Raw genomic sequence first — 16,663 nt, 5'->3', positions numbered from 1 at the left:
TGTTGTCTCCTAGAAGTATTCAAGCATCCACTCCACCCCCCACTCCCCACCTCACCTCTGGTAAAGCTCAATGTATAAACTGAATGTATAAACTGACCCTAAAAACTATGGATCTGATAGGCAGTGAAACCCTGCAAGTTGGAACTAGAGGCTCTGAGTTTGTCCTGATCGGAGTGACTGGCACAATACGACTGATCCTTTCCTATCCTTGAGAAAAATGAGATGTCATTGGGTGGACCAAACCCTTCAATGGGAAAAGTGGCAAAAGTGTATTGAACCCCCACCCACTCCTGGGGACATTGCAAAACAGCATCTAAAGTTGCCATAAACAGGCACAACTGCACAGGTAAGAGGAGGCATTTTTTTTTTAAAAAAATGCTCCGAATAGAGTGGATCTCTCTCTCTCTCTCTCTCTCTCTCTCTCTCTCTCTCTCTCTCTCTCTCTCTCTCTCGTGTGTGTGTGTGTGTGTGTGTGTGTGTGTGGTGTTGTTAAGATTTGGGGCTGGTTCTCCATTTGGCCACTAGGTGGCTCCTTGCAGGCTGATAGAGAGAGAGAGAGAGAGAGAGGGAGGGAGGGAGGGAGAGAGAGAGAAGACTCCACGCTGCTGAAATTGAAGAGAGCGAGCGAGCGAGGAGGGGAGCGCAGAAAAGGCTGGGGAACCTTTCAGCTGCGCTAGGGCTCTTGCCTCAACACAAGTAGACTGAGAGGGAAATAGGAGGCAAGCAGGGGGCTTGGAGGAGATTTGCCACCGGCCGAGTGAGTCGTCTGACTCCCCCCGCCTCATCATTTACCTGATTCCCCCCCCCATCTCCCCGCCCCCAGCTTTGCTTCTTGCCGGCTTCTTTCTCCTTCTACGAAGAGGAGACGGGTGGGGGGCTGAAGAGGACAGCCTGGGGGCCAGACAGCCCAGCCGTCGGTGGATTCAAGAGCCAAGGCGGTCTCTGGACTGGGGGCCATCTCTCTCCCCTTTGGGTTGCTGCTGCTCTTCCCAGCCTGGGTAAGTCCGGCGTTACTTGTTTCTTTGCACTGCGCGGCTTGGCTTGTTTCAGCACCAAGGAGAGCGACGCAATGGGCCGCCTGCCGCTCTCACTCCTTCTTCCTCTTCGGATACTGGGAAGCGAGCTCACCTCTTTCTCTGTGCATTGAAGGAAAGGCAGCTCTGTGTGCCTCTCTGAGCTTGTTCCTATAGGCAGGTGGGGTGTGCAGTAATGCATAGGTGCGCGGTCGGGTCTCCTTGCTGTGCAGGAGAGCACATCTTGTTAACTCTTTCCTGGTTTCGAGGAGCCGAAGAGGAGTCTGGAGGTGGAGGTTGATGGGTGTGTGCGCCTGTGGTTGGCTCCTCGCTTTTCTGTACTGCCCTGCAGATGAAGCAGGATGGGCGAGTGGCCAGGTTTTCATAACTGCCAGCTTGTGGGTGCTGGCAGAGGTCCCTAGAAGATATTAATAGGGTTTGCAGTTGCTGGGTACCCCTCTTGGGGTACAGATGGCGGTGGGTGGAGTGGGGAGTGATAGGGCACAAGTTAATGATGAGCAGCTGGGGGGAGGGGGCTTCCCCAGGAAATCTGATGCTGCTGCACTTTTGTGTCCAGACTTGTTAAAATGAGGTTAAAGAGAGTCAACTTACTCCCAGTGCTTGCAGCGAAAGGAGAAAGTAGTGGGGGGAATGTCATTTTTTGCATGCTAAATGGGCAAGAGAGTCCCTGGGAAGATGCAGCTGTCATGGCCAAGCTCCTTTATTGCTTCTGTTTCAAACCCCATTGTTCCAACTGGCTTTTACTTCTTCTTTTTGCCCCTTTGCTACCATAAGCCACCTTGTTTTATTCTCCTTTCCTTTTCTCCATGCATTCAACACTTGCCCCTGTGTTTTGCCACTACATTGGCTGACAATAGGTAGCACTTCTTTATCCTGATCTGAGGCAGGATCCCAACTGCAGCTGCGTCTCAGGCTTGTCATGACCCCACCCTCACTGCCTGTCCCAAACTGCCTTTACAATGCCTTCCAGTTTCAGAACCAGTGGCATGGGGGGGGGGGGAATCTATTCAAGAAAAGAAAAACTACAAGTCCCTTGGGCTTGTGAAATTAGTTTCATGGTTCTCTGGAAGCTGGTTCCAGTGGCCCTGTTGGCTATTGCCACTTCCAGTGACAGTGAGTTCCACAAATCAACTTGTGTTCCTTGGAAACTTCCTCCCTTTTTGCTCATTTTGAACTTGTTTGATTTCAGTGACAAGGTATTAGGCAAACTCCAGAGCTGGTTTTCCTTTTACTGTTCATTATTTTTTTATATGTTAGTCCCTCTCCCCATAGCTGTCCTGTCCTTTTTGGTCTATTCCTATAAGAAAGGACTCCACATCCCTGATCAATATCTATCTCCGCACCTCTTCCAGTTGTATTAAGTCTTTTCCCCAAACAAGGTGATCAGAATTACAAATGATGGTGAAGGTATGGGAAACATTGATTTCTATAAAAACATTACTTGTTAGATTATTTTATATCCGTGTCCTAAACCACCCATCACATTTTGTTTGTCACTATGTCTTTTGCGTTGATGTTGATCTTTTAGACCTCTGAAATAATACAAAGAATTCAGATCCTGAGTTGTTCTTAGAATTCCATTCATCTGGCTTAATATATTGTTAAATAACAGGCTTCTGAGATGCACAGTGCCTGTGTTCAAGCAGCAGCAACCTAGATACTGCATCCAGAAGCTTGCAGTTTGAAAGAAAAGTTGTTTGGAAATCAGAAACTTGATACTTCTATTAATGCCGTTGGTCTAATGTGACACCCTCTGAGCTATTCTGTCTTTCATAACAGAGACTGCTATTGTGCCATGTGCTTCCACTGTGGTTACAGAACCCAACAGAGTGTGATGCCCACTGAGGTCACTTTGCCAATGGGCAATGCTGCATTTTATCAATATTTATTGTGAGCTCTTAAATGGGTCTCCTCTATTTTAGAGATTGCTGCAATCCCTCAATGCTCTGAAATTTAGACTCTATAAATGATTCCATTGTACATTTGTGCAGGCCGTTGATACAAAGAGTGTAGAATCGCAAGGCTATGTTAGTCTGTTGCAGCAAAAGGAACAGAGACTTGGAGTGCCTTAAAGATGAACACAAAAGCATTCAGAGGCAAGAGTCTTCACCACAGAAGGCATATAAAGCATGGCTATGGTCCAAAGCACCAATTTATACACAATTAGGAATTGTGTGCATTCATTAGGACTAGTCTCTTCTTCTTTGGTGCAGCATTCTACCCACCACTTTCTCTGCTTTTGAAACTCTCCTGAGTATCTGAAAGAGTGGGAATAGTTAACATAAAAATAAATGTTGCAGCAATACCCTAAAAACATATGGGAACCAGAACTGATCTAGCAGAGTCAAGTTTTGCAACAGAGGAGACACTGCCCTTTTCTGAGGGAATCTTGGAAGCAAACACACATAGTTAGCTGTGTTGTTGTCTTAAGCATTAAGTCAAAAGCTGTGGCAGAAAATTGAAAACAAGGTACTCCAAAGGATTGTCACAAGTGCATTTTGAAAGATCGTCAACTTTCATGCAGCTGTGGTGATGCTGTAGCATTCAGATTGTGTTCCAGGAAACTGGGGCTGTAAACAGCAGCTTGCAGCGTCCCAAATACGTTTTCTTTGAGGCGCTGTGCAATGTAAGGTGTTGTTGGATATATTGGTGTTAATTTTTCTGCTTTGTAGAAATATTTTGAACTGCATTGGTACATCTCCCTCCACCCTTTCCAGTCTTCCTTATTTTTTGCCCTTCCTTATTATATGTCATTTGTATTACCTCTGCGTGTGTGTGTGTGCGCGCGTGCACACACACACTTTTTTGGGGGGGAACCCCTTTGTTGGCTGCATTGCTTTATAAGGGAAAATGGGGAGACAGGCATGATAGAGGTCATCTACATACACTAGGCAAGTAGCACTACATGCAGTTTTCTGAAAAGTTATTTAATATAACTATTAGATATTTGAGCCTTGTGTTATTTGTGTGTGTGTGTATGTGTGTGTGTATGTATGAATGTACGTACATACGTGTGTGTGTGTGTGTGTGTGTGTGTGTGTAGGGTTTTAATATCTGTGAGCTATTTTGAGGCTCAGGTTTTAGCTGGAAAGTGGGGGGTAAAAATGTAATTATTAAATAAGCACTAGGGCCACTAGGATATTCTTGCATTGCAGGGGGTTGGACTAGATGACCCTTGGGAACCCTTCTATCTCTACAATTCTATGAGTGGCCGACAGTAGCCAATCTCCCTCTGCAATGTGCATCTTCAGGGGAGAGCTGGATTTGATCTGGGATTGCATTCTCAATTCTTACATGGCGACTGAAGCTCAGCACTCCTGACTTAGCATACCACATGAATTGAGGAGCAACTGCATAACATGTCCCATAATACTCTGCAATTCATGAGGACCCCATGGCATGGTAGACATGTAGAGGTTCCTTGGTAGATAAAGGATAACATAAATGTTGGAGAATCACTGTCATCATATATATACAGTGTGTGAGAGAGAGAAAGAGAGAGGGAGGGAGAGAATAATGGTTCAGAATTTTTTATAATGGTAAATTTTGCAATATTCTAATTTCTTAGGTAAATAGAAAAAAATGCAAAAACTTTCACAAATACAGTTCAACATGAAATAGTAATCTGATGCTTTACTAAAATGGTTGATCTAATCAGTAACATCTTCTGAGTCATTTTGAGTTCTATCTTCTTTAATATGGGGGAAGTAGATATTGTAGCTGTAGTGGAAATTGCTAGGACATAACCCAGTGAGTTGTAAGCAAAGTTGAGGATCATTTTACAGTGTGCATCATGTCGCCTTTCTCTCATGAGACCATTGCATAACAGTTACCTCCAGCACAGAGTGTGGTCATGGCATACTTGTTAAGAGGCAGGTACACTGGAGTAAGTGTTCCGTGTTTTTCTTCTTTGATATCCTGGCTTTCCAATAAGAGACTGAAAGGCACACCCCAGGTTTTTCCTTCCTGGGGAAAAAGAACCCAGAAAATAGTGTGAGAAGAAAGAGAGTTCCTAAGGGGCTGACTCAGTTTCTATTAGCTAAAGTAAAAGGCTTTTGACTTTTGCTGGCTTTGGCTGCAGATTCTTGTTGATGGGAAAATAGGCTGCCTAAAGAAGTGAAGGTCTGGGGGATTCTGTGTTACAAATGACTTAAACACACACACACACACACACACACACACACACACACACGATGATTATACTCTTGGGAGCAGTAGCTGCATGTAATGCATTTCCCAGAAAAATAGAAATGTTGGCACAATATGCTATGTATGTGCTTTGCCTCTCATTTTTTTAAACTCTGTGTGTGTGTGTGTGTGTGTGTGTGTGTGTGTGTGTGTGTGTGTATGTGTCCAGGGAACTGCTTGTATTTGCACTTAACTTCCACACCAACAGGCCAGCAACAATATCATATCCTCAGTGCTTGGAACAGCAGAGGCACCTTCTCCCCTCAATTGGTAGCTGCACTTTCTCTTCACATCTAGACAGAAATCTCTCCAAAGCTCAACCCCCTTTCCCTCTTCCAGATTCCATTAATAGCAAACATTACGGATACCCTGCATAGAAATTACTTCCATATGTGTGCAGAAGCCTGTTGCACATTATGTTTACATAGGAATCTATTTTTCCATTTGTACACACTGTGGGAATCTGCAATTAGCTATCGATTCCCAGTGCATGGATGCTGCTGCATCTGCACCCAGCAAGAAAGAAGCCTCAACAAATAATCACTACGTGTGGTTTGCATGGGAGTTCCAAAATGGAACAGCCATCTGGATACGAAAAGCTGTGTTTGAATCTGCCCTTGGACCCAGGACAAGATGGGAGGGAGAAAGATGCTTATCTCCATGGGCCTTGGCACACCTCAAAAAATCATTCTGTGATCATCATTACCATCATCATCATTTTATTTGTAGTTAGAACAATGCTCAAGGCGGCTTACAACATGACAAGATTTACATAATTACCAACATAACAAAAGTCATGTTCATCTGTAGCCATAAGTTCAGTTTCAACATTGTGGCTTTTGGGTGTGGGTAGGGATGCGGATCGGCAAACTGTAATGGTACCACTTGGGGCCTGTTCAGAGACATTAATTATTGTTGAGAAATTTCAATTCATTAACGGTTTGGGGCTCTTAGGTGCCCTTCATTTTATTTAGTCCTCTTCTAAATACAGCAATTGCATCCTGTTGGCAGTGAGTCCCACATGAAATAATTATAATCTTTTCAAACCTAATGAATCAGGGTGCGGGCTTCAATTTCCCTACTTTATCTGATAGAGTAAATACTGTTTGCATATTCAACTTCTTTTCCAAATCATGCTTTGGCATATACACCTCCACCATATGGAGGAGGTGGCTTGGTTCATGCTATTGGCTCCTTCAGGTGATAACAAGGTTACAGAATACTGTATTATCCTTGGTGTGAGTGTAAAAACAGGCCATTCCCAGATGACATGCAGAACTTGCTGGGATCCAGGCATCTTTGAAACTCTGAATCAAGCCATCTAACATTCTGTTTTCAGTGCCCCTTCAGCCGGGACTCTAACCACCATGATGAGGTTAGAGCAGCTTTCCCCAACCTGCTGCCCTCCAGATGTTTTGGGCTACAATTCCCATCAACCCCAGGCCAACATGGCCATGCTGGGAATTGTAGTCAAAAATATCTGGAGAGCACCAAGCAGAGAGACTATGGGTACACAAATAGCCATAAAGCATATTCATATATTTTTTGGTCAGTGCTTCTTTTGGTGTTTTGCAATTGCCTTTCGCTAGAGCAGTTATGAGCCACCTTACATTTTCCAATGTGTTCTGAAACTGAGAGTGCCTTCTCTGGGAATCTCCTATTGGGGAGAGCCTTACGACAATTTGGGACAGCTCTTGTGTAGCCTTTCCCAGCCTGCCCACACTTCCATGGAGAGTGACCTGAGAACTACCTGAGCCATTTGGTGTTCTGAAGTACCTCAAAGATAATCAACCCAGAGTGCCTTGTCCCCCACCTCCCTGCTACCAAACAATTAGAAATGTAGCCATGAATTTGTCTGCATAGCTCAAGGGAAGGATGCCTCTGGGCATACACTGAGAGCAATATAACTAAGCTTGAGCAACCTGTGCTACTAGACTTCCCATATATTAATAAACTCACAGGATTTTTTTTAAAAGGAGTATGGTGTGCATTGAAAGGGGAGGGATCAAATAAACTGAAATGTATGCTACAGAGCTATAGAAGACCAGCCCCTCACGTAGGTTCAGTTGGCAAGGACCCACTTGCCTTGCAAGTGTCTATGCTCATGGATGCATAGACACTTGCAAAGCGACTTCTACAAAAGTGCTTTTAGAAAACCTCAAATTGCAGCACTTAAGAGGGAGCTGTGCATACACAGCCTGTATAGGTACATGAGAATTTCCTTGCAGGATCTGATGAAAAGTCCAGCTTCCCACTTCTGACAGCAGCCCATCGGATTCTTCTGGAAGTTTACAAGCAGAACATGAAAGCAACAACTCTCTCTCTCCACCTCTCCCCTCTATGTGCTTCTGTCCCCTGTTGGCGGTGGTGTAGGAGGGGTGTGTGTGGGTCGCCTTGGGTGTCATCACTGAGGGGGGTGACTGCGGGGCCTGGCCTGCAGTGCACCCGAGCCACACGTCTCTCTTGGGGAGTGACACAGCGGCTCTGGCACCTGCAGGTTCTGCGCTGCCTGAAATGGCAACGTGGGGCTTGCAGACTCTATGGAGGTTCTGTGCAGCATGCTCCGTCTTGCCCTGCCCCATGGGTGGCTTGCCCTGCCCCTGGGTGCAGGGCATTTGCACCGACCCAGGCACCTGAGCAGCTAGCTACACTGCTAGCTGTTGGTTGTCCCTAGCAGCAGGTACTCTGTGGTAGATGGTCTCTCACACACATAGGGACCATTACTACTGCTACTGCATCAAACCTATTTCATGCAGGTCACCAAACAGTTGCTCAACGGTGACCATTTCAGCTGCAATGAACCTGCCTTTGAGCTGGTGAAATCCGCATCTGGGATGTTCAAGGGCCACTTCACACCTGACATTTTGCCACATTAGGTAGAATCATTTCTCTGTGCCCATCTCTATGGCTGCTGTGTCTCAGAATCATGCCAGAATCTGGTTCACTGCTGTTACAAATTATGGGGAGCTGCTCCTTGCAGCTGTAATCCATGTAAAGGTAAAGGTAAAGGTACCCCTGCCCGTATGGGCCAGTCTTGCCAGACTCTAGGGTTGTGCGCTCATCTCACTGTATAGGCCGGGAGCCTGCGCTGTCCGCAGACACTTCCAGGTCACGTGGCCAGCGTGACAAAGCTGAATCTGGCGAGCCAGCGCAGCACACGGAACGCTGTTTACCTTCCCGCTATAAAGCGGTACCTATTTATCTACTTGCACTTAAGGGTGCTTTTGAACTGCTAGGTGGGCAGGAGCTGGGACCGAAAGACGGGAGCTCACCCCGCCACGGGGATTCGAACCGCCGACCATGCGATCGGCAAATCCTAGGCACTGAGGTTTTACCCACAGTGCCACCCGCGTCCCTAGAGTAATCCATGTAATCACGGCAAAAGAAATGCTTGTGTGATTTTCATGCATGACAGTGTGAAATTAATTTGGACAGGAAAGTTGTCATGTGTGAAGAGACTGAAATTTTCCTTAATCAGTCCTTCACACCAAGCAGCCTGCTCTGTGCATTTGTGTCAATTCTTTCCTCAATTGCCAAAGGAAAATGCAACAAGCAAATACAGAGTATAATTAGGGGAATATAAATGTGCAAGGCTTTGAGCATGTTATGTAAGCAAATACAAAGGCTTCTCATAAATTCAGTGGCAGGAGCAGCTGGTTCATTCATAAAGCGGCCCAAGCAGAAGAGAGATAAACTCCAGCATGTGGCAACTGAGGCAATCAGCGACAGATCTTACCCTCTGATCTCAACTTCTTGCTCACTCTCTTTTCAGCTGTGCTTGGAAGAAATTAAGTCCGGCATTTTCTGCTTGTATGGAATATGAGCTGATGGCTTACTGAGGTTGTCAACCTGTTTCTGAGCTGTACCACTTCAGACTGCGACAAAACAACAAAACCCTGCCCCTAGAAAATGAGCATTATCAGGGAGAATACTAAACTAGAAAACTCAGTGCTTGTGAAAAATGGGCAGGATTTAAAAAGAAAAATGCAATAGCATTCCATTATACAAACCACTACTTGCACTCTAAATTGGTGTAGCCTGGATACAGGTTGACTAGCTCGGTAAGAACGAGAGGCCAAGAAATAGAAGCTTTTCCTACTGCATGTTATCAGGCAACCTTCTAGATCTGCCTTGGGTACCTCTAGGGCATCCACAAAGCCTTTTTCAGATGGGAAGAATTGATGGGACTTGTTTTCATTCCAAATATGGGTGGCTGGTATCATCAATTTTATATATATAATTTATATATATAATAAATATAATTTATTGATTTCTTTTTAACACAATATTTCAACATACCAATAATAAAGCAAATAACTCCTTTGCTCTACTGAGCTCGTGACTTCCCTCCATCCCTTCAACAGGTTTTTTTTTTTAATTTTCCAGTCTTTGTATCACACTTTATATCCTCTCCTTCTCACCTTTATGTCCTTATAGTCAACTGTGTCTCGTTGGTCTAGAAAGTTTTAGAGATGCCAGATGCTAGAAATTGCAGCACTTATACCTGTTCTGAGGAGCTGGTAAAATTGGGCCTTTTCTAATTCAGACACTGGAGAAATGGGACCCTGCAAATTGGTCAGTCTGATTTCTGGAGCAGCATTCTGGAGTATGAATGTGTAATTAATATTTTTACAGATCCTAATTTAGGTAATATGCAATCATGGGAGTGGGCAGCAAATATCTGGTCTTCACCTATGTTAACCCTTTTCTAAATCTCATTAGAACAATTTGGAAAAGTAAACGAATGTCACACTTACAAAAAAAATTCACTTTAACCTGCTTGTCTTAATAAATAAAAATATATAGACTTCAGTTCAACACAGAGTTCAGCATGCTTATGGTCTTTGAAGTTAATTGGCAACTGCACCTTTTGGATGGGGATAATGGACTTCTCTTCCACAATATAGTACCAACTCTATGCAAATATGTGTGCAAACATACTGTGATTTCCAGAGTAGAATGCAAAAAATAAAAAGGGGAAAGAGAGGTGGAAGACATAAGCAAGGCATCATTAGCCTTTTGCTCCCCTCCTTGCATGGTGACAACATAATGTGCACATACCAACATTCCAGCTTACTATCAAGTCTCAAAAACAGGAAATCAGACTGCAGTTGCAGGAATTAATCTGGTTCTGGCAGATTCATATTGAATTGGATTATGATGAGTTCACTCGTCTCTAAAAAGTTATCAATACTATGTCTGCTGGTCAACTTGAACTTTGCTTCTTTCTGTAAGCATTCAGCAAACAGCATTTTCCAGCTCTTCTTATCTTGGAGACCTGGAGCGCCTCTTCACTGTGGCTGCTACCAACTTGCTTTATCTATTTGCTCCTGGTGCTCCACCAACCCAACAAATTGCAAGGTCGTGTCTGTGCTTCAGTGATCAGCAGGCATAAGCGAGGGGATGCACCTGCAAGGATGCTAGATATATTTTATCCCATACCTCTTTGTAACAATTCAGTCTGTGGGGCACTGCAAAACATGTTGTTGTTTTTTGCTGCAACATGCTGCAAAGAACAAAACAAAACCCCTGCAAAACCTTGGCACAGGTTTGGGGAGTATCCCAATTTTTTAAAATTTTTTTAAAATAAATTTTTATTAAGGATTTTACAGCATTACAAAATGGGGAAAAAAAATACAAAGTACAAAATAAAAATAGTTAAAAACAATCAATCTTTTCATCGTTTATCTTTCATTTACTTGTTTCTCGGACCTCCTCATACCTCCCTTTTTTGTATTCCCATTCAATTTATTAGTTCAGCAGTTTCTTTCCCTCTTTATTTTACCTTGATCTTTAATCTTAAATTATTTTGATATTAAATTTTTACTTATAGAAGATCATTTTTTTCATATTCTTTTATATCATTACAGCTAGAAACCACTTAATTTCAATCCAACATCATTCTAACATTCATTAATTTTGCAATATTTCTGTAAATAGTCTTTAAACTTCTTCCAATCTTCTTCCACTGACTCTTCTCCCTAGTCTCGGATTCTACCAGTCATTTCCGCCAATTCCATGTAGTCCATCACCTTCATCTGCCATTCTTCCAGGGTGGGTATGTCCTGTGTCTTCCAATACTTTGAGGGAGTATCCCAAATTTTGGGGTCCGTAGTTAATTTTCCTTCCTCCAGCCAAGAACTGAAAACGTTTAAATTTTAAAGTACAGAACTAGTATGAGTGATTTTTAGCTTCAAAAGTCCTGAGTGGTGGCAAAATGAAATCTGGTGGTTTTTGGCAGAGCCTGATAGAATCTGGATTTTACTGGCATTCATTACTTGATAGGACATAATGTAACTGAGAAGGGGTGACAAAATACGCCAGGGATCACTGCCTTTCTGTTTCTTTCTCTCTCCCTTTGGGAAGGCGATTGAAAACAATATGGAAGAAGTCTCTTCTTGAAGTTGACACCAAAGATGACAGTCAGCGGCAGGGTGGATTTGGTTTAAATCAAATCGATTTAAATCACGATTTAAATCACTAGTCAGTAAGACTTGACTTAAATCAATAGTCAGTAAGACCTGATTTAAATCATTTTTTTAAACAGAAAGACTCATTCTTGCTGGTATAATCTTAATATTTACAACCAGACGAAGGTTTCATTTTTGGAATAATAAATTTTCAGAGTAGTTTTTACAGTTATATCAAAAATTACTGATTTGGTTATACTATTAGAAATACATAGACAGATAATTATGAAATTATTGTGAGGTTTAATAAGATAACTGTTTATATTTGGACACCTTTTCTGCTGTACTTTATTGGAAGGAGAAAAATAACCATTTCCTTAATAATAATTTAAACAATTTATTTAACTAAAGCAATAACATTATACCATATGTAATCCATGATGTGATTAAACTTAAAAAAAAATAAACTTTGAGTTTTAGCACACTTGAAAAACTTAAAACAAATCCTTATTTCCTGATGAATAGGGAATAAATATAACCTAAACAGAAAACTATCTTTAGAAAGAGTTTTCCTCCAAAAGCATTTTATTTTAAAAATCCCATTTATTTATTTTTTTAAAAAAATCATTGATTTTTATCCACCCTGGTCAGCAGCAACAGTTTGACCTTCTCTCAGAGCATGACATTCTAGTTAGGCCTCAGGACACTCCTCTCTGTAATTATATAGTCTATGGCTTACCTCTTGGACAAGAGGAATATCTGGCTTGAGCATAGCATTTAAAAAGGAATCCCCAAAGTTTCAGATAACAATTTTATTTGACCTTTATTTAATGACCATTTCAAATGATTGTGGCTCCTGCCTTTAGATGGAAAGGAAATCCAAGGCTGCATACGTACTATGCCTTCAAGCACGTTCAAAGCACATTTCGGCCCTCACAGAATTCTGGGCACTGCAGCCGGTCAGGAATTGCTGGGAACTGAAACTCAGTGAGGGGTAAACTACAGTGCCCAGAATTATCATTATCATGTTATGTTTTATTAAAAGATTTCCATAAGTAACAAAAGTACATTCAGTGTCTTTCTTTTCAAATCATAGGATCTTTCCTACAGGTCCATTACAGTCAATTTGTGACATTTTTGTCATAGGCGATGTGTGGTTGAGGGGTGAGAGAGAAGTGGGGGGAGAGGGGGGAGGAAACAGAGAAAGAGGAAGAAAGAAGAAGACGAAGAAGAAGAAAGAAGGAAAAGGTGGGGGGAGGGTAAGGGAGACAGTAAACTTTCATTATTTGCAGAGTACGGTATATGAGTGGTCCTTTTTTGTCAGTGCCACATTGATCAGAGGGCCAAAGGCATGGTGGGTTGCAGTTGATTGTTTGCAGTGTGTTTTGGTCATGTGGGGTGGGAATTGCTGGATTGCGTTAGCTATATTGATTCATGTGTTATGTGGTGTGCTGGTGGTCAGTCATTGCCTTGTTGGCCTGTGTCTGTTTAAAGGGGTGAAAGTGTCCTCCTTTGTCGATCCCTGTGATAGTTTCAGTTTGTTAGCATTTCCACTAGTGCAGTTTCCCATACAGTTGGTACCAGTGGTCCATGTTCACTCCAGTGTCTGGTTATGACACTCCAAGCTGCTGAGAGCAAGTGACTTATGAGTTTTTTTGTCATGTGAGTGTGTGTTGGAATAGATTTAGTAGGGTGAATTTAGGAGTTGCCCCTATTACCTGTTATTTTGCAGATTTCTTGTAAGACTGATATCCAAAAAGGTTGAATTCTGGGGTATTCCCACCACATGTGGAAGTATGTGCCAATGGTGTTGCAGGCTCTCCAGCACCTAGGTGAAGTCCCTGGGGGTATCACTGCTAGCTTACCTGGTGTTAGGTACCATCTGTAGATAAGTTTCAAAGTGAGTTCTCTTCTCTTGGCTGAGAGGGATTTAAAGGGTGGTTTAGTCCACAGCCAATGGATGGGGTTTATTTCATATCCTGTGTGGTATTCCCATTGGTCTTTGATTGTGGTATTGAGGCCTGTGGTGTCTTGGAGTAGTGTTTTATATACTGCTGATCCTGTCCCTTTGCTAGGTCCCTCTGTTGGTAGAAGGAGTTTTTCAAAGTTAGTCAATGGCTGCTGTCATTTTAACTATGGTCATGAGTGGCAGGCTTTCATTATTAAAAGGTTACTTTGCATTTCTACCACAGAGACTGTCAGGAGCTCGTCCTACTCTCAAGTAGGACCCTGGCAGAGACACTTGCCTGACTGGCATATTCTCTTCCTCCTGGTCTTTTGTTTGGGGGCTTCAAAAGCTTTCTTCTGCCTGAACATCAAAGAGACCAATGCCAACAGACATTGGCACACTTAGGGATATGCAGAGTCTTTGCAGCTTGCGTGACAGACCTCAGCAACTCAGCATTTTGGCTAATCTACTTTATTTACATATAAACACACACGGAGCACTGCAACATGGCTCCCTCTCTCTCTTGCATCAGACAGCAAAGAGAAAGAACAAAGGACAATAGTCCCACTTCACGGAATACAGTAACACAAACATCCTGTCTCCGTCACTTCCCTCTCTGTGGAGTCAAAACATATACCGTCATGTGATAGACAAAAATCCCATGACTGCAATAATGGAGCAGGAATTCTAACAGAGACCGCTGACTTCAAGGATGTTGTTTTTTATAGGGCAGGGTAGGTTCAGGATCTTTCACAGATTACATTACTGCTCTTAGACAGGCTGAGAATATCCCTATACTACAAAAACATATAATAGTATAACTGTCATGGTTTCCTCCCAAAGAATCTTATACAGGTGTGAAATGCACTGCATTCTCTGTTAAAGTTCCCTAGCTTGCTTCATAGAACTAAGTTTTGGGGAATTTTCCAGGAAGAGGGATATCAAAACACTTCGTCCATAATGTAGATATGCTTTTAGAAAATCTGACATTTTGGGGATAGAACCATCTGCCTCAAGCTGAAATGAATGTACTTGTGCTGGTTCCAGTGTCACCAAGGATGATGCCACAATTCCCCTCTTCTCTGAGGGTGAGAGGAACGGGCACAGGAGCTCCTTGAACAGCTCCAAGGGAGGCACAGCTTGAGAGTTGCAAGTGCTGACCGGTGCCACACAACTGAGGCTTTGGCTGACACCAACCTCAGCCTTGTTGCTGAGGCAACAAGGATCCACAAGCTTGTCACAGGGCCTGAATGTCTGAGGAGGTGGAGGTGCCTTTGTGGCTTGCTGCACTGATTCATAAACAGGAGGGGGGCAGCTGAGGAAGATGTAGCTATTTTCCCTCTCCTGCTTTTCTGGGGCACAGTACTGAGCATGGAAGAAGATGGGGAGGAAATGGTTGCTGCAGTTCCTACAAGCCCAATTAAGGGCAGCGCTGAAAGATTTTGCAGCCACAATCAACATTTGAAAACTTATAGCAGCTGGTTTGCAGTAGCACTCCGTATTTGGCAACTACCTTGCCAAAGAATTTGATACCGTATGTGTTACTTTAACCTTATCCATCCAATCAAAATAGATAATTTTCCAATTTCAGTTCTGAAATCCAGATGTTGAGAGCTTGAGAGTTCAAAGGCTCTTAACAAAATCCACATTTTGGAATTTGGCAAGAGCTGTATTTTGAAATTCTGTGAAAATTTCTTTATCATCTCTCCTGCCCATGGACTGGGAAATCTGGAGCCCTATCTCCACGGATAACTGTTTGTGACCATTATTTTAGTTCCCTATATGAAGCCTTGGTTTAAGATTAGTTTGCCTGTATAACTTCTTCTGGGGCTTTAATCCTGTCATCTTAAATCACTGCATTTCCTCTGCAAAAAAACTCTCTTTTATTGAAACACAGGGGGTGCCTTTGCTACCTTCAGAGCATGAGTGCTGTTGCCTCTTCTGGCTTTTGGCTCTTCCTAGATGTGGCCAGTGGCTACTGCTTATGCAAAGACCTGGCTTAGCCTTGGAGGGAATTAAGGCTACAGCTGGCATGAATGCTCAAGGCTGGCTGGCATTTCTGTCTTCCTGCCATGGCTACTGGGGCTTGACTGGTATTTTGCATATCCATATTTCCAAGCTGGCCTGGCTGGGCTTCTGTTTGCCTGGTGCTAAGGCCCTTCTGGGGTGGCATTTTGCATGTTCTTTGCACAAATAGCCAGAGTTGTTTGACACCTGCTATTTTCTGTGGCTGAATTAATCTGGAGAGTGGAAGTGGCAGGGGAGAGAGAGAGAGCAGATGTCTGTCAGATGCTTTGCTTGTTTTCCTTTACCTCCTTCTGCTTCCACTCTTCTCTCCCACGCCAGACAACAACACTGTTGGGGACCCAGAGTGGCAACAGAGCTGCGCCAAAAAGTACATCTCATTTGATGCTGTTCTTCTCCATACCTACTTCCTTCCTTCCTTCCTTCCTTCCTTCCTTCCTTCCTTCCTTCCTTCCTTCCTTCCTCTTCTTCTTCTTTACTGTGGTCTTTGGCCTCATTTGTAAACCACCGCCCCACAGCCATTTAAGTCCCCTCCTCTCTGGTGCTTTTTCCAAGCAATTGGAGACTGTGCCTGTGTGGAGCCTGCCATTGCTCTGCCTGTTTCAGCCCCCTTCTGGTTCTGGGAGATAGTGGGAGAGAAAATTGATGCAGAAGGAGAGGGAGACACCTATCACTCTTCACCAGCCTGACTCATCTCTGCCTCTTGACCTCCTACCTCCCACTTGCCTACTTCAGCTTCTGCCTCTGATTTTGGACATATCTCTGCCACAGAGGAATGTGCATGACAGCCTATCAGACTGACACTGTCCAGGTCTGTACTGTTTGTACTGTGAAATCTGCCAGGTCAGGGCCTGAAAACACATGAGACTGTGACCATACTGGATTTATACAGGTCTGGGGCTGAGATTCAGTATAGTGGCAGACTTTTGGCTCTCAAATCTTACCAGTGCCCTGTATGATACTAAAATTTGGCATCCTGCCTCTCGCACTCCATTCTACAGCATTGTTGTGGCACCCCCTGGAGTGTAGCGCTGAGTGTGGCCGAACCGGTTATGCTA

The 16,663-nt window shown here is 43.4% G+C and overlaps 1 protein-coding gene across 2 annotated transcripts in view; it reads left to right on the top strand.

The window, feature by feature from the left end:
* The first annotated feature begins 584 nt into the window (after positions 1–584).
* Positions 585–16,663, top strand: part of TNR (tenascin R) — a 384,528-nt gene continuing 368,449 nt past the window's right edge. For both annotated transcript variants that reach the window (XM_077928219.1, XM_077928217.1), the window contains exon 1: positions 585–998. The gene's annotated coding sequence lies outside the window, so the exon portion shown is untranslated. The remainder of the gene's footprint in view (positions 999–16,663) is intronic.

This window comes from Podarcis muralis, chromosome 5, assembly GCF_964188315.1.
Source record: "Podarcis muralis chromosome 5, rPodMur119.hap1.1, whole genome shotgun sequence".
In the NCBI taxonomy this organism is placed as follows: domain Eukaryota; kingdom Metazoa; phylum Chordata; class Lepidosauria; order Squamata; family Lacertidae; genus Podarcis; species Podarcis muralis.
Note: the sequence above shows the minus strand (reverse complement) of the source record. Positions and strands in the feature narration are given on the sequence as shown.